The 25,022-nt window shown below is 45.5% G+C and overlaps 1 protein-coding gene across 2 annotated transcripts in view; it reads right to left on the bottom strand.

Moving 5' to 3' along the window:
- Positions 1-25,022, bottom strand: part of TNRC6C (trinucleotide repeat containing adaptor 6C) — a 288,331-nt gene that overhangs the window by 239,760 nt on the left and 23,549 nt on the right. The window contains exon 1 of one of the 2 annotated variants that reach the window (XM_075349541.1): positions 19,604-19,661. The exons of the other annotated variant lie outside the window; for it this stretch is intronic. The gene's annotated coding sequence lies outside the window, so the exon portion shown is untranslated. Of the gene's footprint in view, positions 1-19,603; positions 19,662-25,022 lie in introns of those variants that run through there. 2 annotated transcript variants of the gene reach the window in all.

Here is a 25,022-nt window from a genome sequence, read left to right as displayed (position 1 = left end):
ATCACGCATCAACCGTTGGAGCTGGTTGCCCTCGACCATGTAAAGCTCACCCCCAGCCGAAGTGGGTACACCTACGCTCTGACCATTGTAGACCACTATTCAAGGTTCATGGTGGTTGTCCCAGTTAAGGACCTAACTGGCCGTACCGCCGCTAGAGCGTTCCAGGCTTATTTCTGTCGAACGCATGGGTACCCCGAGAGGGTGCTTACCGACCAGGGTCCGGCCTTTGAAGCGGAGGTATTCCAAGAATTCTGCCAGTTGTACGGCTGCAAGAAAATTCGGACCATGCCTTACCACGCCCAAACCAATGGCATGTGTGAAAAGATGAACCACTTGGTCCTGGGCCTCCTCAAGACGTTACCGCTGGAAGAGCGGAACCTGTGGCCGGAGAAGTTACCTGACTTTGTCGATATGTATAACAACATCCCTTCCAGCTCTACGAAATGCACTCCAGCATACCTGATGAGGGCTCGCCCCGGCCGACTACCAGTGGATCTAGAAATGGGGTTGGAAGCCCCAGAAGCACTCCCTTCGACAGCTGAATGGGACACTCGGCGGAGAGCACAGTACCGACAGGTCCAGGAATATGTTGAAAGGAACTTGTGCCGGAGTCGGGCACAGCAGGAGCAGTGCTTCAACAAGAAGGCGCCTGCCGGTCCCTTCCAGGGGGATGTAGTGCTAAAGTGAAAAAGAAGGACCCATAAGCTGGATGATCAATGGGAAAAGACCCCATATGTAGTACAGCCCACTGGATGGGAGAATGGGAAGGCCTACCAGATCAGCCGTGACCAGGGGAGGACTTTGGCCACGGTTTCCCGGGACCATCTAAAGAAATGCCCACCACCATTGTGGGTAGCTGCTGAAGCTCCAGATCCCAGACCGGCGGAGAAAGAAAAAGAGGTAATCCATACCATGATGGGTGATTTACCGGCAGACTGGCCTACGCAGAACGGCGCGGTGATTCTTCTAGTGATACTGTTCCCACAACCCGTGGATGAGGAAGTGATGGAAGTGATTGACCATGAGCCAGTGCCCAGGGATGTACCTGTACCCAGCTCCCCTCCGCCTCCGCCTGCCCCACACGATAGCAGGGAGGAGGAACTAGTTGTTCCCTCTGCCCCCCTGCCTGCCACCACTGACACTGGGCCCCGAAGGTCCACTCGTCCCAACCTAGGTAGACCCCCACTTAGGTACAGGGAAACTACTCTTTAAAGGGGGCTTTGTGTGTTGAGTGTATAGATGAAAAGTTTGAATGATAAGTGAATTAACTGAAGATGTCACCTGATTGGAACTTTGATTGCACCGGCCACTGCCGCCAACTAGTCTCCGTAGGGACTTTCTGCAACCGTTGCGTAAGGGACTTCTTACGGACAAGCCAGAGAACTGTCAGGGCAACCACAAACTTAGTGGGATGTAAATAAGTGTTGGCTTGAAACCGTTACCTCCTCCGGAGAGGCTGATTTGGGAGGATGGGCCTGGAGGAAAGGGATGGCCCAGGCCCGCCACTACCGTAACCGGTGGCGATCCTCCGGGGGTTCAGGGGTCCCCATGGACGCGGGTCTCCTGAAAGAGACAGTACCCGCTCGAGCAACTTGGTTCTGGACTGGGGTCAAGGGGTGCTGCCCACTTCTTAGGGGCAGCATCAGGGCCAGGTTCTTTGGATGGGAGAAGAGCGGAAGCCGTACCATTATAAAATGTTTGTGATGTTTTTACATGTTTTACCATTTTTCTATCTTTGCAGTTAACAAAAATAAAACCGGTGATGGACGGGCAGCCCGCGGACGGTCTGCATTTTACTAAGGGGGAATGTGGCGTCCTGGACAAGCCAGGACATCACAGGTACTGCAACAACACACCCCACACCCCGGCTAGGCACATCGAGGTCAAACAAAAATCCTTGTTGCCTCCCTCCAGGGGCTGATGGCCACACCAGGGGGTGGAGCCAGGTGGTTGGCCCCACCCACCGAGGAGTTCACAGTCCTGGAGGCGGGAAAAGGAAGCAGTTAGTTAGTTAGTGGAGTTTGGAGTTGGAGGAGTGGAGTGGTAGTAGAGGAGACTGACCGTGTCCAGGTGTGTGGCCCGGGCACATACAGCAAGGTTGGCAGACGGTGGTGACCGTCTGCAGGAGAGGCTGATTGACGTGAACCATAAGGACCGGGGACGGGCGGTGGCCCGCCGGTACCGGATCGGGGAGCGAAGAGAAGCCAGCACCATCCGGCAGGGCTTACGGACCCCGACCAGGCTAGGAGTCACCGTAAAACCCATCAAATCCGTTAGCGAAGGGAACCTCCGGGGCTTCCCAGCAGTCAAAACCCGATTGAAGGCAACAGCTCAAACCGTGAAGGGAAATACAGTCACCGCCAAGGCTACAGTTCCCAGGGCCAGAGCCTGCGGGCAAAAGGGGCTCCTTCAGCATCCATCCAAGCTAGGGAGCGGGTTACCGGTGGGAAGCCACCAGAACCGAGAACATAACACAGGTGCAGGGAAAGGCAGTCACCACCAACCTACCGGGAGAAGAACAACCGCAGCCGTCTGTGGGACCCGTCCATCCAGCCGTTTGTTTTACCGGAGACTTTGCATTCGTCATTGGCTGAGTGAGTACTACCGTGCCGTGCGGCACCGCGCTGCCCCCGCGACCCTGCACCTCACCAGGCCCCGTAACCCGCCTGCCAGCCCTCCCTCACTGGGCCCCGGGACAACCAACCCCCCTACCCACGGAGGGGAAGAACAACATCTAAGCTGCTCCCTGTCATCGCTCCCGGGATCCCCGTCCAGAGCAGCGGTGGTGTCACAACCTCACCACAACCGTGGGTGGCGTCATGGACAATAAATCCCCAAAACCATTCCCCTTTTCACTCACGGGCGAGGAGCACCGCTTGAGTCCCCGGGATCCGGCCCACCGCTCGAGCCACCGAGCAGCAAGCGAAGCAGCAGCAGCCGGACTCGAGCAGTGGGTGAGCGCATCGTCCCCTCCCCGCCCGCGACACATCCATCTATCCATCCAAGCATCCATCTATCCATCCAAGTATCCATCTATCCATTTATCTATCTATCTATCTATCTATCTATCCATCCATCCATCTAGCTATCTAAATTGGCCTTTATTAAACAAACAATACAATAATAAAAATGTGAAATAAGCGTGGTCCGCACGGAAAGGCTTGGGTCCGGGCCAAGTACATACATGAAACAAGCAAAGGAGTACAGTGGTAAAGGAAATCCAGTAGCGTAGATGTAAATTTGAAAGCTTTAATGTGCCCAAATAAAAAAAAAAATTCAAACAGACAATGACATACCAAAAATACAAAAAACGAATGTGAGGGTGCCCTCCCTGTGACCAACGCGTTTTGGCAATGCCAGTGGCAATACCTTAATCATGATTCAGCACATTAAGGATACGTGCCCACGATTAGTGTACACAGCGTTTTAGACGCAGTATGCTTCAGCTGTGTCCAAAACGCTGCATTGTACAGTACAAGCATAGTGAATGGGATTTCTAGAAATCCTGTGCCCACTGTGCTTGCTTTTTTTTTTTTGCAGCAAACACTGACCTGCGGTGCAGCTTTCCAGGCCACATCATGTCAATTGTTTGATGTGGAGTCATAAGTGGATGAACACAAGCGAGAGACTGCAGCACCCTGAACCCTGATCATGGGCACAAGCAGCTACGTTCTCCTGCGGAGGAGTCCTGATCGTGGGCACATACCCTAAAGCTTTCAAATTTATGTCTACGCTACTGGATTTCCTTTACCACTGAAATTCTTTGCTTGTTTCATGTATGTACTTGGACCGGATCCAGGCCTTTCCGTGCGGACGAGGATTCCCATTACGAGAGTGGAAGGATGAGCTGATGTTTTTTGTTGCTTTATCATTGTCAATAATAAGTAACTTGAAAGTAAGGAGGTTTTTGGAGCTCCAAAACCTGGTGGAACCAATTTTATAATAAGTAGGCTATCTAGCATTACCATCAACTGTGACCACAGGCTCAAGGGCACCTCTGTTGCCGGAAAACCTTTTCCACATCCCAACTTCAAGAGACCCCACCCTAAAGAGTCCAAAAATCTTTCAGGTAATTAATCAAAACCAAAACATAAAGGGGAGGTTTCCATCCACCCGATGTACAACCATCCCTCCACAATTTGCCTCCAACTCCAAGAACCCTCTCAGTCACCACCACTAGCCGAAATGACAAGAACAAAAACACTCCCCCATACATTATTTCCAAACTTTCTGAAGACTTAACTCCCCCCAATTAAAACAAGGGTGTGACCTTTCCTTATGGTGCCTTGTGTGCCGTTTTATAATTTCCACCCCCTACCTGATCATATATAGGTCCTACTCATAACTCAACCACTCCCCTTTTCCAACTTCTTAAACTTTTGATCCCACAAAAGCAAGTTCTTTAGATTTATTTCTTTAACCCCTGTTTGTCCTACAAAACTGAGTCATGGGTCACTGCACCCATGGCCCCTGCTGTGGGCTTCGTTTTGCCTTTCACTTAGGGTACCGTCACACTTTAGCGATGCAGCAGCGATCCCACCAGCGATCTGACCTGGTCAGGATCGCTGCTGCATCGCTACATGGTCGCTGGTGAGCTGTCAAACAGGCAGATCTCACCAGCGACCAGTGACCAGCCCCCAGCCAGCAGCGACATGCAAGCGACGCTACGCTTGCACGGAGCCGGCGTCTGGAAGCTGCGGACACTGGTAACTAAGGTAAACATCGGGTATGGTTACCCGATGTTTACCTTAGTTACCAGCGCACACCGCTTAGCTTAGCGTGTGCAGGGAGCAGGAGCCGGCACTGGCAGCGTGAGAGCTGCGGAGGCTGGTAACGAAAGTAAATATCGGGTAACCACCTTGGTTACCCGATGTTTACCTTGGTTACAGCTTACCGCAGGCTGTCAGACGCCGGCTCCTGCTCCCTTCACATTCAGGATTGTTGCTCTCTCGCTGTCACACACAGCGATGTGTGCTTATCAGCGGGAGAGCAACAATAAAAAAACAAACCAGGGCTGTGTGTAACGAGCAGCGATCTCACAGCAGGGGCCAGATCACTGCTCAGTGTCACACACAGCGAGATCGTTATTGAGGTCACTGCTGCGTCACAAAAACCGTGACTCAGCAGCGATCTCAGTAACGATCTCGCTGTGTGTGAAGCACCCCTTAGACCCCTTGGTAATAGCCTCCATACATCTGCACACATGGATGTATGCATTATCTAAATGGAGCATTTTCAGGAGGTAAGCTTTTGCCATACAGAGTGGGTGCTAATTGCATTATCCAGTTTGCACCTGATAGTAATGGCTGCAATCGGTGCTACCTTCAATTGCAAAAGTTTAACCTCTTTGATGCCTCTGTCAATCGTGATAGTGGCAATTAGACGGTTATGGGGTTATTGGTGATTGGGTTCTTCCAACATTCATCTCCTTCCCCTAACAATGCAATCATTGGGGGCCAGTAAGATATCATAGCAGCTGGGGGGTCTACTGAAGTATTACTTACAGCAAGATGGTCTGCAGTGTGTACATCGCCCAGGTCAAAAACTAGTGTGGAGGTGTGTTTGTGATTTGCTCCTCCTGCACCTGTGATGCTTCCACTTTAGTGGGGGTTTAGCTGTATCCTGGTAGAGTACTCGTTTTTGGCCTGGGCGATGTACACACTGCAGCCCATCTTGCTGTAAGTGATACCCAATTTTTGGAGGACATTTTCCTCTTTTTGTTGCTATTTTTATATTTAGTGTAGGGACCTACAAGCATGAGGTCCCGTGACGAGGGTTGTAGACTTACGTTTTATGGCCATAAATACCAACAAAAACCTCATATTTGTTTGTACAGGATACAGCCAGGCCCCTATCTGTTGGGCCTTGCATTGTAGGGTTTCTGTCCGTGCATGATACACAGGTGGGGTATGGCTTGGCAGCCCACCTGATCTAATAGTATGGGCGTCACCTAATAGGCTGCAGGTTTGTGACTGTGTTATCTGCATGTGTGCAAGCCACTAGTGTGCAGTTTTATCATCTAGCCATCGCCCCACTCCATTCCATGTAGGTGTGTGTGTGATTTGCTCCTCTTGCACCTGTGATGCTTCCACTTTAGTGGGGGTTTAGCTATATCCTGGTAGAGTACTAGTTTTTGGCCTGGGCAGGGACGTATTTACCATTAGGCACCGGAGGTCCGGTGCCTGGGGCGGCGGGTTGCGGGGGGCGGCGCCAAGGGCGAGAGTAAAAAAAAAAAATATATATATTTTTTTAAATTTCCCTCCCCAGACTCATAACTAAAACCGGAGTCTTTGCGGGGGGGGGGGAAGGGGGGGAGTTAGTTGGTCCGGTGATTAATTTGTACTAGCGTCTTAAACGCTAATACAATTCATACTCCATACCTGCTCCCTGCACGCCGGCACTTCCGGGGTCAGGAGCTGCAATCAGCTCCCTGGCCTGGCGCGCTCACTGATGACGTCACAGGCAGCGCGATGAGTCACCTAACCGCTGGCGGCGTCTCTGCAGACTGAGTGTCGCTGAGGAGCTGAGAAGTCACCGGAGCCGGGAGGTAGGCGCTGTAGAGCCGAAGATAGCGGCGGTAGCCGGCGGGGTGTAATCTGCATGGGACGGGGCAGCCATAGGGAGCGCTCTCTATGGGAAAAGGAGGTGCATGGGGTGTAATCCGTGTAAGGCAGTGGTAGCAGCCATAGGGGCGCGCTGTATAGGAAAGGGGGTGCATGGATGGGGATCTCTATGGGGCAGGGGTAGCAGCCATAGGGGGCGTGCTGTATAAGAAAGGGGGTGCATGGAGGGGGATCTCTATGGGGCAGGGGCAACAGCCATAGGGGGCGCTCTGTATAGGAAAGGGGGTGCATGGAGGGGGATCTCTATGGGGCAGGGGCAGCAGCCATAGGGGGCACGCTGTATGGGAAAAGGGGGTGCATGGAGGGGGATCTCTATGTGACAGTGGCAGCAGCATAGGGAACGCTCTGTATGGGAAAAGGGGGTGCATGGAGTGGGATCTCTATGGGGCAGGGGCAGCAACATAGGGAGCGTTCTCTATAGGAAAAGGGGGTGCATGGAGGGGGATCTCTATGGGGCAGGGGCAGCAGCCATAGGGGGCGCTCTGTATAGGAAAGGGGGTGCATGAAGGGGGATCTCTATGGGGCAGGGGGCAGTAGCATAGGGAGCGCTCTGTATGATAAAGGGGGTGCATGTAGTTGGCTCTGTGTGGGCTCACAGCATGGGGTGTCATCTGTATGGGGCAGGGGGCAGCCTGCGGGGTGGAATCACTGTGGAAAAGGGGGCAGCGTGGGGTGGGCTCAGTATGGAAAAGGGGGCAATGTGGGGTGGGCTCAGTATGGAAAAGGGGGCAGCATGGGGTGGGCTCAGTATGGAGAAAGGGCAACATGGCTGATGGTATGTAGATGGTATGTAGAAGTCTAATGTGTGGGAGACAGTTCGAATAGGGGGCAGCATGTGGTGCAGACAGTTTGGAGATCGTAGTTCCTAAGTGAGGAGGGTGTAGTGGGTGTAACTCATGAGAGAAGACGGTGTGGTATATAAAGGGGGCAGTGTGGAAGCCATGTACCATAATATAGACAGTGTGGGGGTCATTTTTTTGTGCAGGGATTAAAGTGATGGACAGTTATTTATTTTATTTATTATTTATTTATTTATTTATTTTATTTATTATTATATATATATTATTTATTATTTATTTATTTTTATTTTGGGGGCTTATTTAGGGAACAGCATGGGTTTTTATTTTTATAATGACATGTTATTTTTAAGGGCACTGTGTCGTGATTTGCTGTAGAAGAGCAGAGAAGATGGAGGTCATCATGGCGCCAGGACCTGTGAGGTACCGAGGTTTGAGGCTGGATAAATGCCGGTGGTGGCTAAACACATTGGCTAAATGCAGGTTTTAAGTGATCGCTGATCTATATCCAGCAGATGGTCAATGCTTTAACAGCTGCTGAGCCTGTGACCGCACTTTCATGTGCACAGTACGATCTTTACCATGATCGTCCTGTGCACATAGAATAGCATTGTTCTTGGCAGCATGTGTTCACAGGACAATGTGTGGCCAAGAAAGATATTTAAAGGCGTCTGTCAGCCCCCAAATGCCAATTAAACTGTAGAAACATTTTTTAGGGAACACAGCCCATATAAAAATCATGCCAGGTAGAAACAGTGTAACCTAACAATAAAAAATCTTCTAATTTATTTATTTATTATTTTTGCAGTGAGGGGGCATTGTACACTTTTGGAGTGGCCTATGCCATAAACAAAAGTGAATGTTTTATCAAATGTTAAGTTGAGCTGTATACACCTGGTGTTATTTCTGTATGGGCTATATACACCTGGTATGATTTCTGTATGAGCTGTATACATGCTGGGCGGCATGGTGGCTCAGTGGTTAGCACTGCAGTCTTGCAGCGCTGGGGTCCTGGGTTCAAATCCCACCAAGGACACAATCTGCAAGGAGTTTGTATGTTCTCCCCGTGTTTGCGTGGGTTTCCTCCGGGTACTCCGGTTTCCTCCCACACTCCAAAGACATACAGATAGGGACTCTAGATTGTGAGCCCCAATGGGGACAGTGTTACAAATGTATGTAAAGCACTGTGGAATTAATAGTGCTATATAAATGAATAAAATTATAATTATTATTATTATACACCTGGTGTGATTTCTGTATGGGCTGTATACACCTTGGTGTGATTTCTGTATGGGCTGTATACACCTGGTATGATTTCTGTATGGGCTGTGTACACGTGGTGTGATTTCTGTATGGGCTGTATACACCTGGTGTGATTTCTGTATGGGCTGTATACACCTGGTATGATTTCTGTATGGGCTGTGTACACCTGGTATGATTTCTGTATGGGCTGTGTACACCTGGTGTGATTTCTGTATGGGCTGTGGAAACCTGGTGTGATTTCTGTATGGGCTATATACACCTGGTATGATTTCTGTATGGGCTATATTCACCTGGTGTGATTTCTGTATGGACTGTATACACCTGGTATGATTTCTGTATGGACTGTATACACCTGGTATGATTTCTGTATTCAGCTGTATACACCTGGTGTGATTTCTGTCACCCCCCAAATGCCAATTAAACTGTAGAAACATTTTTAGGGAACACAGCACATATAAAAATCATGCCAGGTAGAAACAGTGTAACCTAACAATAAAAAATCTTCTAATTTATTTATTTATTTATTATTTTTGCAGTGAGGGGGCATTGTGCACTTTTGGAGCGGCCTATGCCATAAAACAAAAGTGAATCTTTTATCAAATATTAAGTTGAGCTGTATACACCTGGTGTTATTTCTGTATGGGCTATATACACCTGGTATGATTTCTGTATGAGCTGTATACACCTGGTGTGATTTCTGTTTGGGCTGTGTATACCTGGTATGATTTCTGTATGGGCTGTGTACACCTGGTGTGATTTCTGTATGGGCTGTATACACCAGGTGTGATTTCTGTATGGGCTGTATACACCTGGTATGATTTCTGTATGGACTGTATACACCTGGTATGATTTCTGTATTCAGCTGTATACACCTGGTGTGATTTCTGTCACCCCCCAAATGCCAATTAAACTGTAGAAACATTTTTAGGGAACACAGCCCATATAAAAATCATGCCAGGTAGAAACAGTGTAACCTAACAATAAAAAATCTTCTAATTTATTTATTTATTTATTTATTATTTTTGCAGTGAGGGGGCATTGTGCACTTTTGGAGTGGCCTATGCCATAAACAAAAGTGAATCTTTTATCAAATGTTAAGTTGAGCTGTATACACCTGGTGTTATTTCTGTATGGGCTATATACACCTGGTATGATTTCTGTATGAGCTGTATACACCTGGTGTGATTTCTGTATGGGCTGTGTACACCTGGTATGATTTCTGTATGGGCTGTGTACACCTGGTGTGATTTCTGAATGGGCTGTATACACCTGGTGTGATTTCTGTATGGGCTGTATACACCTGGTATGATTTCTGTATGGGCTGTGTACACCTGGTATGATTTCTGTATGCGCTGTGTACACCTGGTGTGATTTCTGTATGGGCTGTATACACCTGGTATGATTTCTGTATGGGTTGTATACACCTGGTATGATTTCTGTATGCGCTGTGTACACCTGGTGTGATTTCTGTATGGGCTGTATACACCTGGTGTGATTTCTGTATGTGCTGTGTACACCTGGTTTGATTTCTGTATGGGTTGTATACACCTGGTGTGATTTCTGTATGGGCTGTGTACACCTGGTGTGATTTCTGTATGGGCTGTGTACACCTGGTTTGATTTCTGTACGGGTTGTATACACCTGGTAGGATTTCTGTATTTAGCTGTATACACCTGGTGTGATTTCTGTATGGGCTGTATACACCTGGTGTGATTTCTGTATGGGCTGTGTACACCTGGTGTGATTTCTGTATGGGCTGTGTACACCTGGTGTGATTTCTGTATGGGCTGTGTACACCTGGTTTGATTTCTGTATGGGTTGTATACACCTGGTAGGATTTCTGTATTCAGCTGTATACACCTGGTGTGATTTCTGTATGGGCTGTATACACCTGGTGTGATTTCTGTATGGGCTGTGTACACCTGGTATGATTTCTGTATGCGCTGTGTACACCTGGTGTGATTTCTGTATGGGCTGTATACACCTGGTGTGATTTCTGTATGTGCTGTGTACACCTGGTTTGATTTCTGTATGGGTTGTATACACCTGGTGTGATTTCTGTATGGGCTGTGTACACCTGGTGTGATTTCTGTATGGGCTGTGTACACCTGGTTTGATTTCTGGACGGGTTGTATACACCTGGTAGGATTTCTGTATTTAGCTGTATACACCTGGTGTGATTTCTGTATGGGCTGTATACACCTGGTGTGATTTCTGTATGGGCTGTGTACACCTGGTGTGATTTCTGTATGGGCTGTGTACACCTGGTGTGATTTCTGTATGGGCTGTGTACACCTGGTTTGATTTCTGTATGGGTTGTATACACCTGGTAGGATTTTTGTATTCAGCTGTATACACCTGGTGTGATTTCTGTATGGGCTGTATACACCTGGTGTGATTTCTGTATGGGCTGTGTACACCTGGTATGATTTCTGTATGCGCTGTGTACACATGGTATGCTTTCTGTATGGGCTGTGTACACCTGGTGTGATTTCTGTATGGGCTGTGTACACCTGGTGTGATTTCTGTATGGGCTGTGAACACCTGGTGTGATTTCTGTATGGGCTGTATACACCTGGTGTGATTTCTGTATGGGCTATATACACCTGGTGTGATTTCTGTATGGACAGTATACACCTGGTATGATTTCTGTATGGACTGTATACACCTGGTATGATTTCTGTATTCAGCTGTATACACCTAGTGTGATTTCTGTATGGGCTGTATACACCTGGTATGATTTCTGTATGGGATGTATACACCTGGTGTGATTTCTGTATGGGCTGTATACACCTGGTATGAATTCTGTATGGGCTGTATACACCTGGTATGATTTCTGTATGTGCTGTATACACCTGGTATGATTTCTGTATGGGCTGTATACACCTGGTATGATTTTCTATGGGTGACGTTCCCTATTATGAATATTTGTGCAGGGTGATCGGCATTTTGTGGGTGACAGATATTTTACTCCTGCATCAGGTGATTGACAGCTTGTTGAGGTAGACCAATAATCCGCAGCAGTGTAAACGCACCTTAAAGAGAGACTTAATGTTTTAGAAATTATTTTATATGTTTTTGGGTAATTAATTTTGAGCAGATCTGAGGGGAACCCGGTCCCGAGTCCCCCACAATTGCTCCAAAGACCTATTAGGAAAGTGCAGGAGAGCAGACAGAGCAGCGCGGATTCAGTAGAAAATCAGAGTCCTGTCCCTGAGCCGTGCACTTCACCTATGGGGGTCTCAGGACACATTACTGCACCAGTGTAAAGGGTGCTTTACACGCTGCGACATCGCTACCAATATGTCATTGGGGTCACGTCGTTAGTGACGCACATCCGGCGCCGGTAGCGACATCGCAGCGTGTGACACAAATGAGCGACGATCAACGAGCGCAAAAACGTGCAAACTTGTTGCTCATTGACACGTCGTTCATTTCCTTAATATCGGTGCTGCTGCAGGTACGATGTTGTTCCTCATTCCTGCGGCAGCACACATCGCTATGTGTGATGCCGCTGGAATGACAAACATCTCCTTACCTGCGTCCACCGGCAATGAGGAAGGAGGTGGGCGGGATGTTTGTCCCGCTTATCTCCGCCCCTCCTCTGCTATTGGCCGGCCGCTTAGTGATGCCGCTGTGACGTCGCTATGACGCCGAACGCACCGCCCCCTTGAAGGAGGGATTGTTCGGCGGCCAGAGCGTCGTCGCACACAAGATATGTGCGTTTGACGCTGCCGTAGCGATAATGTTCGCTACGGCAGCGATCACTAAATGTCGTACATACGACGGGGGCAGGTGCTATCGCGCTCGACATCGCAAGCATCGGCTAGCGATGTCGCAGCGTGTAAAGCACCCTTAAGAATTAATGGACCTTTTTGATGACCCTTCTTTTGAGAATCCTAGAGCATGGTTCATGCTGGGATACTTGAAAGAGGCGTTATCATGGGGCAGAGGCTGCAGTCACTGCCACAGCCACTGTCCCTCTCTGAAATGACGCGTCATCAAGGGACAGACTAGGAAATTATTAATGCAAGTATATTAAAAAAAAATTATATTTTGGCACTAAATATAGGGATTTAGAATGAAAATGACTTTGCCTTTGGACCAAATCTTTAAGTTACTCTTTAAATGTTCACTAGTGCAACTACTAGCAACTAATCAGTACTGTGGTACCTAGTTTGATGTTAGTTGGCAACAACAATTTCAATCATCTCCTTACCATTATTAAGGTATACAAGTTTATATGATAGGGGCTAACCTGACATTGAAAGTGATCGCTGTATAACGTTGGTGGTGTCATGTAATGACGGTTGTTCTCAGGCTGTATTTCTGTACTGACAATTGTTCTAGTGATGCAGTCATGTACTGACAGTGGTTCTGGGGCTGTATTTCTGTACTGATGATTGTTCTGGTGATGTAGGCATGTACTGACTGTGGTTCTGGTGATGTATTCATGTACTGATGGTTGTTCTTGTGATGTAGTTATGTATGAACATAGGAACGCAGCATGTAGCGTTTTTTGAGCGTCGGAATCCTTTTTTTTCTACTGCACATGCTCAGTTCTTGTGTTTAATAATTGAAATCAATGTTTCTCTCTCGGCAGCCGAACGATCAGCTGATCGCACGGCGGCTGGATTTTAAGAGCGATCAGCTGGCTTTTGAGAACGATCATCTGATCGCTCGGCTACTATGAACAATCAGGTGATCGCCCAGCAGCCGGCCGCCGGGTGATCAGCTGATCGTTCACAAAAGCCAGCCGCTGGTAAAACAGTAAAAAAAAACAAAAACAAAACAACGGATCATTGTTTTGCAGCATCAGTCACGTCAGTTGTGCCACTATCTGCAACGCATTTGTTGCATAAGTCACACAACTGATTGTGACGGATGCAAAACAACACAAGTTTGAAAGCAGCCTTTCCAGATTGGGGCGTTACAACTTAAAGTGCCTAGGGCAGCATGAATGCCAAATACGGCCCTGGGCCTGGGCGATGTACACACTGCAGCCCATCTTGCTGTAAGTAATACTTAATTTTTGGGGGGTCTACTGAAGGCACCTGTGGCTGCATGTTATTGCTCTTGTGACTGGACTTCATAGGAGACTAATAATTATACAGTAGACTACAATGCTACACTATTGCAGAAACCAAAAAACTGCATCTCCAAATATAGCAAGTGAGAACATGTGTTAACTGCTAAAACTACATGAAACACAAACAAAGAGATACAGCAGCACTCTGTAAGCGCCAATACATATCCAAACATAGAATATATTAAATTTAAACAGCATTAATGCTTCATAAAATATACTAGCTGTAGTACCTGGGCGTTGCCCGGGATAGTAACTGTCTCTTTGTCTCTCTCCCAGTCTCTGTCTGTGTCTGTCTGTCTATCTCTGGTTGTGTGTTTGTCTCGGTGTGTGTATGTGTGTGGCTCTGTCTGTGTGTCAGTCTCTTTCCCTGTCTGTCTGTCTGTCAGTCTCTATCCATGTCTGTCCATCTGTCTGTCTGTGTCTATCTCTCTGTCTGTCTCTCTATCTCTGTGTCTGTCTGTCTCTTTTCCCCTCTGTCTCTTTCCCCCTCTGTTTCTTTCCCTCTCTGTCTCTTTCCCCCTCTGTCTCTTTCCCCCTCTGTCTCTTTCCCCCTCTGTCTCTTTCCCCCTCTGTCTCTTTTCCGCCACTGTCTCTTTTCCCCCTCTGTCTCTTTTCCCCCTCTGTCTCTTTTCCCCCTCTGTCTGTTTCCCAGTCTGTCTCTTTCCACCTCTGTCTGTTTCTCCCTCTGTCTCTTTCCCCCTCTGTCTCTGTCTCTTTTCCCCCTCTGTCTCTTTTCCCCTCTGTCTCTTTTCCCCTCTGTCTCTTTTCCCATTCTGTCTCTTTTCCCTCTCTGTCTCTTTTCCCCCTCTGTCTCTTTCCCAGTCTGTCTCTTTCCCAGTCTGTCTCTTTCCCCCTCTGTCTCTTTCCCCCTCTGTCTCTTTCCCCCCTCTGTCTCTTTTCCCCCTCTGTCTCTTTTCCCCCTCTGTCTCTTTTCCCTTTCTGTCTGTTTCCCCCTCTGTCTCTTTCTGTGTACACTGTGCATAGGCAGAAGGGTAGGATTCCACTTGCGAGAGACTCGTGTGTATCTCGCATTGCATTAGCCAAGATGACCTGCCTCTTTCCCGAGAGGAGCGTCTCAGCTACATAGAAATACATGCAGCTGACCAAATCCTGTCGGCAAAAAGGCAGGCCATCCTGCGTAATGCAATGCGAGATACGCACGAATCTGTCGCAAGTGGAATCCTACCCAAAAGTTGAAAATCAATAGTGGGGGTGGGGTTATATAGAGCGCCTGAATATGGAAAACTACATGGCAATATGTTTACTAGTTCGCTTGTTATAATCTAAAGCTGTGGCTTTATCAAAACTACAGTGAGGAGCCCAGTAAGTGACACAATACTGGGATCAGGCTGTCTCTACATTATAGTGCTCTCAGATTATGTGGCAAAAATCAGGTGGTAAATACCCTTTAAAGCTTATTTCTCCTGCACAATTTTATATTGTCTAATGCAGTAGGTGAGTTGGTGCATTATTCTATTGTAATGTAATATCTTGAAAAATTGTAAAGCAAATTCTACCAGCAAGAAAATTTAACACAGTCAAATCATTACCTTCAGCAGGCAGCTTTAGGATTAATGGAAAATGGAAAAAAGAAGATATAATCTTTTTACAAATAATTCTGTGGGGTTTTTGTCAAATGTGGGTCATAAGGCTGCGTTTACCCAACTGATAGCCGGATGCTTCCTGTAGATCTACATATTAATCTCTAAATTGCAGTCGGTAATGAATATGGATTGATTTCATACAAATATAGAAATATAAGCATGTTCTAGATATTGTGCTATATTTCTGAAAATGGTGACCAGAACATAAGATGCTGAAAATCTGAAAATGTCATATTAAGAAACTGAAACATAGATTAAGAAACTGAAAAATGACTGTTTTTTTAATTGTTTTCATTGACTTATAATAAAGATTTAATTCACCACTCCAGTGTTTTTTGCTTTATTTTTTAGCCTCTTGTCATATACTCACGTTCTTGTGGCTTAATACGGTAGTTTTTTGGCGTTGCTCCGTCACAGGGTCTCAATGCAGAGCCATAACGAGGCTCTCATAGAGCTGTATTGAATTGTGATCCCCGATGCACTCCGTGAAGCACTGGAGTTGCCAGCAGGTTAAAAATCACAGGAAACCGACTGTTGTGAAAATGGAAAATGATGTAGGCGGCAGCAGGGTGAGTATAAGACAGGTGGCAGGTCATTCCAGTGGTGCAATAAAGATAAACTCTGGAGTGCTGCGTTAATAAAAGTAAAAGGAAATAATAAAACATATTACTATAAAGGTAGGCCTTATGGTCACTAAACTGTTTTTCCTTAAGCCTCAGAAACCGTCTTCAGTACAATGTAGAATGTGAATCCATCTTGCACCCCTCCAATCTATCCTAAACTCTGCGGTCCGCTTAATCCACCTCTCCCCTCGCTACTCCCCAGCCTCGCCACTCTGCCAATCCCTTCACTGGCTTCCCATCACCCAACGACTCCAGTTCAAAACACTAACCATGATATACAAAGCCATGCACAACCTGTCTCCTCCCTACATCTGTGACCTAGTCTCCTGGTACCTACCTGCACCCAACCTCAGATCCTCACAAGATCTCCTTTTCTACTCTTCTCTTATCTCCTCTTCCCACAATCGCGTACAAGATTTCTCCCATGCATCCCCCATACTCTGGAATGCTCTACCTCAGCACATCAGACTCTCCCCTACCGTGGAAAGCTTCAAGAGGAACCTCAAGACCCACCTCTTCCAACAAGCCTACAACCTACAATAGCCCTCAGTCCAGTACACTACTGTGCAACCAGCTCTGTCCTCACCTATTGTATCCTCACCCATTCCCTGTAGACTGTGAGCCCTCGCGGGCAGGGTCCTGTCTCCTCCTATACCAGTCTGTTCTGTACTGTTAATGATTGTTGTACGTATATCCTCTTTCACTGTAAAGCGCCATGGAATAAATGGCACTATAATAATAAATAATAATAATAAAATAATGTGTCTGATACATGAGACAAAGCGGTTATTACAAAATTATAACTACAGGATAATGAGGAACAGGGGGCTCCTATGCTGTCCCTCACACTAGGGGACCCTGTGCAATCCCTAACCTCAGGGTTACCCCTAACGGTGGTTCCATACACATAAATGATTAGTTTTTATTTTTTTTCCTCGAAACCATCCAAACTCTATTTTGAAACACAAAGAAACCAAAGAATAAAGCAAGGCCCATACTGGTGGGTAGCTCCAACATACAGCAATGACATTTTAAATGTTTACTATGAGAGTGGCAGGCTCTCCAAGTGTTGTGTGCTACATATAGAGCATTGCAATCCAGATAGCCTAAATACAACATAGATCATACTGAATCACTGACAGTAACAAATGCTTCTCATAGCATGCTAGTGTTGCTATAGCAGATTGGAATGACGCTTCAGTAATTATTGTTATCCATCACTGACATTGACACAGGCTACGCACAAGACCTTGGACGTGAGCAGACATGTGTGCAACTTGTCGTAAAAACTGGAGGCTTCCACTAGTAGTGGACCTAATATGTGCAGAACTCGAAATCCAATAAAGTAGAGTTATCTATCTTTGCCATAAAGATTAAGTAATCTAGAAGCAATGTTTCTCTAAGTGATATTTTTTTTGAAGTCTTCAACAGATTGCCGAATAATAACCCTTTTGCGAATGATAATCAAAAATAGTTGTAAATAGTGCCTAAATTTAGCAGTATTTTTTTTAATTTACCCATGGCATATAGGGTCATAAATATCAGAGAAGCCCACTTCAATCTGAGTGATCGGGCAATGTAAATAAATGCCATTATATATGGAAGAATATAGAGGAAATGTCTACTATGAAGCATTGACAAATGACATAATGTTACATAATTGGGGCTTAGTATCATGGACACTGATGGTGATTACATGGGACATAAATTGCAGTTACACTGAATTAAGTTCACTGTATTATTGTATTTTATATCATTCTTTTCTCTTTTGACTGTTTAATATCACGTTATAGGACTGGAATTGGGCAAGTATATTGGGGCAAATCACTGGTGGACACATATGGAAAAGTGCCTTTTGTAGTCCAATATCTCATCATGAATAATTCCTCGAGCTTTGGAGGTGGTAGTGGCCCCCTTACCTTTTTGGACTCCTGTGTTGCACCAATGATATGGCTGACCCTGGGGCAAATACGGTATTTAAAGGCCCCCATAAACAAGCACATGCTGACTGCTGCAGTATCTTTCCTGACTTTCCCATACATAGGAACGCTTGGCCTGACTGAGTGCTCCTGTGTTCTCTATGAGAGATCTGCTCATCTAGTGGCAGCTTATCTCTAAGGAGAACAAAAGGATCGTTTGTTTAAATCCAACAGGCTGGATTCTTCTCTTTTCAGTCATCATCTGTCCGGGAAGAGACACAAGGCTGTATAGACATTAGACCGTCAGCCGATTCTGCCAATATTGGTGCGTTAAGGCCGCTTTACACGCTACGATTTATCTGACGATCTCTTAAACGATGTGACACGCCCAGATCATTGTTACGTTTTGCCGAGATCGCACATAGGTCGTTTATTAGCGGTCACATGTAACGATCTCAAAAACGACGCAACATTGTTCAGCGATATATTGTTTGACTAAGGTGGTCGTGTGGATGTTGTTCGTCGTTAGCAGTGTGTCAAATGTACCAATATGTTGGCTGCGATCCAAAAGAAGAACAATATTTTGAAGCTGAATGACGTGTCAACAATCAGCGATTTTCAACCTATTTGCGATCATTCGAAGTCGCTTGTAGGTGTCACACGCAACGACGTCGCTAATGATGCCGGATGTGCGTCACGAAAACCGTGACCCCGACGACATATCGTCAGATAAATTGTAGCGTGTAACGCCGGCTTTAGGCTTGCTTTAGTCTAAAGTTTATGAGGGCCTTTAGTTTAAGTCTACAGTGGTCCCTTAAAGTTTTTGAACCCTTTGGAATTTTCTATATTTCTGCATAAATTGGTTCTAAAACTACAGATTTTTACAGAAGTCTTAAAAGTAGGTAAAGAGAAGCAAATAAAACAAATATATCAGGTTTCGTCATGTTTTATGGAGGAATATGGTCCAATATCACATGTCTGTGAGAGGCAAAAATAAGTAAACCCTTGCTTTCACAATCCGGTATGAGCTTCTTGTGCAGCAAAAACTGAATCTAAACCATTAAGATAATTGTTGATTAGTCCTGCAGGAATTTTAGCCTACTCCACTCTACAAAACAGCTTCAACTTTGTTATATTGATGGGTTTTCCCACATGAACTGCTCGCCTCAAGTCCTCCAACAACATTTCTATAAGATAAAGGTCACAACTTTGATTTGGCGGTTCCAAAACTTTAACTTCATTCTCTTTTATCCATTTTTTTTGTAGAATGACTTGTGTGCTTTGGGTAGCGGATTTAATGCGTGACGCAATCCCTTGAGATTCTCCTCATGGATAGATGTCCTGACATTTATCTTTAGAATTTCATAATAAAATTAAAAATTTATTGTTTCATCAAAGACTCTATCACCATTGTGTTTCTTAGATGGTATAAGGCTTTTTACTGAAATGCAGTGTTTTTCTGTCTCCAACCATTATGCTTCTCATTTCAGCAAAAAAACCCCTCTATTTTGGTCTCAGTTGTCTACAATAATCTTTAGCAAGCTGCAGATGGGCAGTAATGTTTTTTTTTGGAGAGCAGTGGCTTTAACATTGCAATCCTACCATGCACGACATAACTGTTTAGTGTCCTCAGAAACATTAACATTAGCTAATGTGAGAGAGGCCTTTAGTTGCTTATATGATACCTTGGGTTCCTTTGTGACCTTCTGGACTATTATACACCTTGTTCTTTGAGTGATTTTTTTTTCTGTCGACCAATCCTGTGGAGGGTAATAATCATGTTTAATTTCTTTTTCTTCCATTTGTAAACAATATGACTAGTGGAGACTAAATTCATTAGAGCTGGTTTTGTAACCTTTTCCAGCTTCATGACCATCAACAATTCTTCTTCTGAAGTCCTTAGAATTCTCCTTTTTTACGCCATAATACACTTCAAACAAAAGTGTGTTGTTTAGATCAAATTATGATAGATCCCTGTTTTTTCAATAAAATATATTGCTAACTCACACATGATTGTTATTCCATGGATTTAAAACACCAGACTCTAATTTTACCTTCATATTATCTGATTATCCTAAAAGTTAACATACAGTTAGGTCCAGAAATATTTGGACAGTGACACAAGTTTTGTTATTTTAGCTGTTTACAAAAACATGTTCAGAAATACAATTATATATATAATATGGGCTGAAAGTGCACACTCCCAGCTGCAATATGAGACTTTTCACATCCAAATCGGAGAAAGGGTTTAGGAATCATAGCTCTGTAATGCATAGCCTCCTCTTTTTCAAGGGACCAAAAGTAATTGGACAAGGGACTCTAAGGGCTGCAATTAACTCTGAAGGCGTCTCCCTCGTTAACCTGTAATCAATGAAGTAGTTAAAAGGTCTGGGGTTGATTACAGGTGTGTGGTTTTGCATTTGGAAGCTGTTGCTGTGACCAGACAACATGCGGTCTAAGGAACTCTCAATTGAGGTGAAGCAGAACATCCTGAGGCTGAAAAAAAAGAAAAAATCCATCAGAGAGATAGCAGACATGCTTGGAGTAGCAAAATCAACAGTCGGGTACATTCTGAGAAAAAAGGAATTGACTGGTGAGCTTGGGAACTCAAAAAGGCCTGGGCGTCCACGGATGACAACAGTGGTGGATGATCGCCGCATACTTTCTTTGGTGAAGAAGAACCCGTTCACAACATCAACTGAAGTCCAGAACACTCTCAGTGAAGTAGGTGTATCTGTCTCTAAGTCAACAGTAAAGAGAAGACTCCATGAAAGTAAATACAAAGGGTTCACATCTAGATGCAAACCATTCATCAATTCCAAAAATAGACAGGCCAGAGTTAAATTTGCTGAAAAACACCTCATGAAGCCAGCTCAGTTCTGGAAAAGTATTCTATGGACAGATGAGACAAAGATTAACCTGTACCAGAATGATGGGAAGAAAAAAGTTTGGAGAACAAAGGGAACGGCACATGATCCAAGGCACACCACATCCTCTGTAAAACATGGTGGAGGCAACGTGATGGCATGGGCATGCATGGCTTTCAATGGCACTGGGTCACTTGTGTTTATTGATGACATAACAGCAGACAAGAGTAGCCGGATGAATTCTGAAGTGTACCGGGATATACTTTCAGCCCAGATTCAGCCAAATGCCGCAAAGTTGATCGGACGGCGCTTCATAGTACAGATGGACAATGACCCCAAGCATACAGCCAAAGCTACCCAGGAGTTCATGAGTGCAAAAAAGTGGAACATTCTGCATTGGCCAAGTCAATCACCAGATCTTAACCCAATTGAGCATGCATTTCACTTGCTCAAATCCAGACTTAAGACGGAAAGACCCACAAACAAGCAAGACCTGAAGGCTGCGGCTGTAAAGGCCTGGCAAAGCATTAGGAAGGAGGAAACCCAGCGTTTGGTGATGTCCATGGGTTCCAGACTTAAGGCAGTGATTGCCTCCAAAGGATTCGCAACAAAATATTGAAAATAAAAATATTTTGTTTGGGTTTGGTTTATTTGTCCAATTACTTTTGACCTCCTAAAATGTGGAGTGTTTGTAAAGAAATGTGTACAATTCCTACAATTTCTATCAGATATTTTTGTTCAAACCTTCAAATTAAACGTTACAATCTGCACTTGAATTCTGTTGTAGAGGTTTCATTTGAAATCCAATGTGGTGGCATGCAGAGCCCAACTCGCGAAAATTGTGTCACTGTCCAAATATTTCTGGACCTAACTGTACCTTTGCTGCCCAGACATGTCATATTGGATCATTTTCCTCCCCCCAAAAATTACAAAACGTAACAATTTTGACTGATTTGTGTGTCGATTTAGGTTAATAGTGTGTAACAGTAACAATTGACTGATGTATTATATATAACTACTTAAGATTTTACAAGAAGAGAGATCGGCATCAGGTCTTCAATAAAATCTTCACGTTTATTCAAAAAACATATTAAAAAGTCTAATAAGGGTCGTACATAGAAATCATGGGGCCCCATAGCAAAAGTTTGAATGGGACCCCCCCTGAATTAAAAAAAAGAATACAATAAAATATTAACATAATTAACAGCATATATGTTACTGGGGGGGGGCTATACAAGTTACTGGGGGCACATATGCACATTATGAATGAATCTTTATCCTAGCCAGGCTCTACATCTACCAGTCCAGTAAGTAGGCTATTCACCGGGCGCGGCTCCGTCTACAGAGGACCAGTCTAGGCAGTGCTGTGCACCTGTGTTTCTGTCTTGTGACTGTGTGAGATGCAGTGAGCAGCGCACTGCCTGATGCTCGCTGAGCACCGTAGGGCCTGATGGTCACAGAGCACCGCAGGGCCTGACGCTCGCTGAGTACTTTAGTGCCTGACGCTCGCTGAGTACCACAGGGCCTGACGCTCGCTGAGTACCGCAGTGCCTGACGCTCGCTGAGTACCGCAGTGCCTGACGCTCGCAGAGCACCGCAGGGCCTGACGCTCGCAGAGCACCGCAGGGCCTGACGCTCGCAGAGCACCGCAGGGCCTGACGCTCGCAGAGCACCGCAGGGCCTGACGCTCGCAGAGCACCGCAGGGCCTAACGCTCGCAGAGCACCGCAGGGCCTGATGCTCGCTGAGCACCGCAGAGCCTGCAAACAGTGGAATCAGCCGCAGCCAACAAACCAAAGATCTCCAGAGTAAACAGTACTAAAAAAGAGTCCTACCAAAGTGTCTTACAGTAATTACTGATACATTTACTGGCACCATAAAAATAAATTAAATAATACAAACCTATCAATGTCTACCTTTTTTTTAGTAAGGCTCTGACAAAATAGTCATACAATTACCAAATAACACATACTATATAGTGTTACTGAACAGCACCCACCATACCAAGACCAATAACACTACTATACATTGCAAAATAATGCCGCTACACCATGACCAAATATGATCACCACATGGAGACTGAAAATAACCACCATCCAGTTAATGAGCAAAGACCACTGTACAAAGACCAGTGAGATTACACCGCAAATCCCCCAAAAAATCTGCAGTGTGTGAACTTCGCCTAAAGTAGCGATGTCCTCTTTTGTGCCCCTCACCACACACAATATAAATTTTCACATGTCTCTCCCATATAATAGTAATGATTATGACCTTCTTTATAGTCTTAGGTACCATAATAAATCACTGCAAAGTACATGGGTAATACACACAGTGATGTCACAGTACAGGGGTAATACATACAGTGATGTCACAGTACAGGGATAATACACACAGTGATGTCACAGTGCAGAGGATAATATACAGTGATGTCACAGTACAGAGATAATACACACAGTGATGTCACAGTACAGGGGTAATACACACAGTGATGTCACAGTACAGGGATAATACACACAGTGATGTCACAGTACAGGGGTAATACATACAGTGATGTCACAGTGCAGAGGATAATACACACAGTGATGTCACAGTGCAGAGGATAATACACACAGTGATGTCACAGTGCAAAGGATAATACACACAGTGATGTCACATTACAGGGATAATACACACAGTGATGTCACAGTACAGGGATAATACACAGTGATGTCACAGTACAGAGATAATACACACAGTGATGTTACAGTACAGGGATAATACACACAGTGGTGTCACAGTACAGGGGTAATACACACAGTGATGTCACAGTACAAGGATAATACACAGTGATGTCATAGTACAGGGGTAATAACAGTGATGTCACAGTATAGAGATAGTACACACAGTGATGTCACAGTATAGAGATAATACACACAGTGATGTCACAGTACAGGCATAATGCACAGTGATGTCACAGTACAGAGATAGGGATAACATGCAGTGATGTCACAGTACAGGGTTAACACACACAGTGATGTCACCGTATAGCGTTAACACACACAGTGATGTCACAGTACAGGGTTAACACACAGTGATGTCACAGTACATAGATAAGAATAATACACAGTGATGTCATAGTAAAGAGTTAACACACACACAGTGATTTCACAGTACAGGGTTAACACACAGTGATGTCATAGTACAGGGTTAACACACAAGGCTGTCATAGTAAAGGGTTAACACACACAGTGATGTCACAGTACAGGGTTAACACACACAGTGATGTCACAGTTCATGGCTAACACACACAGTGATGTCACAGTACAGGGGTAATACACACAGTGATGTCACAGTACAGGGTTAACACACACAGTGATGCCACAGTACAGGGTTAACACACAGTGATGTCACAGTACAGGGATAACACACACAGTGATGTCACAGTACAGGGATAACACACACAGTGATGTCACAGTACAGGGATAACACACACAGTGATGTCACAGTACAGGTTTAACACACACAGGGATGTGACAAGACAGGGCAGTAACATTTAAACATTATAATACTCACCTGCTCCTGTGCTGTGAGAGATCATGTGAGTGGCAGTCTCTGGCCTCATTCTGCACTTCCTGTCAGTCGTCCTGGCTGTGTTCAGATCCTGTCCTTTTTCATTCTATTCCTTCTGTTCTTCATTCTCATTTTCTCAGCTCCTTCTACCTTTTTTCTCTGCATGGAATGCTCAGGTCTCTGCTCCTTCTGCCCTGCTTAGCTTTCCATATCTTCTTTTCTCCCGCACTTACTGAACAAGCTCCGCCCCCTCTCCTGATTGGCTGTTCTCCTCCTGGCATCTCTCCCACATCTCTGATTGGAAGAAAATGCTGCCTGTCCACTCCCTCCTTCAGCAGAGGCCACGTGGTGTGTACTGTGTAGTGTCGGCGAGTCTGCTCCTCTGTGTTGCCGCGGACTGCAGCTGTACAAACAGTGCGGGCTACCTGCAGCCTTAAAGGGAACCTGTCATCAGAAATTTCGCCCAAAAGCTAAAAGATTCCCCCTCTGCAGCTCCTGGGCTGCATTCTAGGAAGGTCCCTGTTATTATTGTGCCCCATGTGAGACCAAAATAAAGCCTTTATAAAGTTCTACCTTTTTGTATGCAGCTTCTGTAAATCTGTCACGGGGGCGGGCTCTCTGCCGTCCGTTATTTTGCCCCCTGGTCCTGTATGCCGCCCCCATCGCTCCTTTCCATATCTGATGCACCG

This window comes from Anomaloglossus baeobatrachus, chromosome 5, assembly GCF_048569485.1.
Source record: "Anomaloglossus baeobatrachus isolate aAnoBae1 chromosome 5, aAnoBae1.hap1, whole genome shotgun sequence".
Lineage (NCBI taxonomy): Eukaryota > Metazoa > Chordata > Amphibia > Anura > Aromobatidae > Anomaloglossus > Anomaloglossus baeobatrachus.
This window is presented reverse-complemented; position numbering and strand designations above follow the sequence as displayed.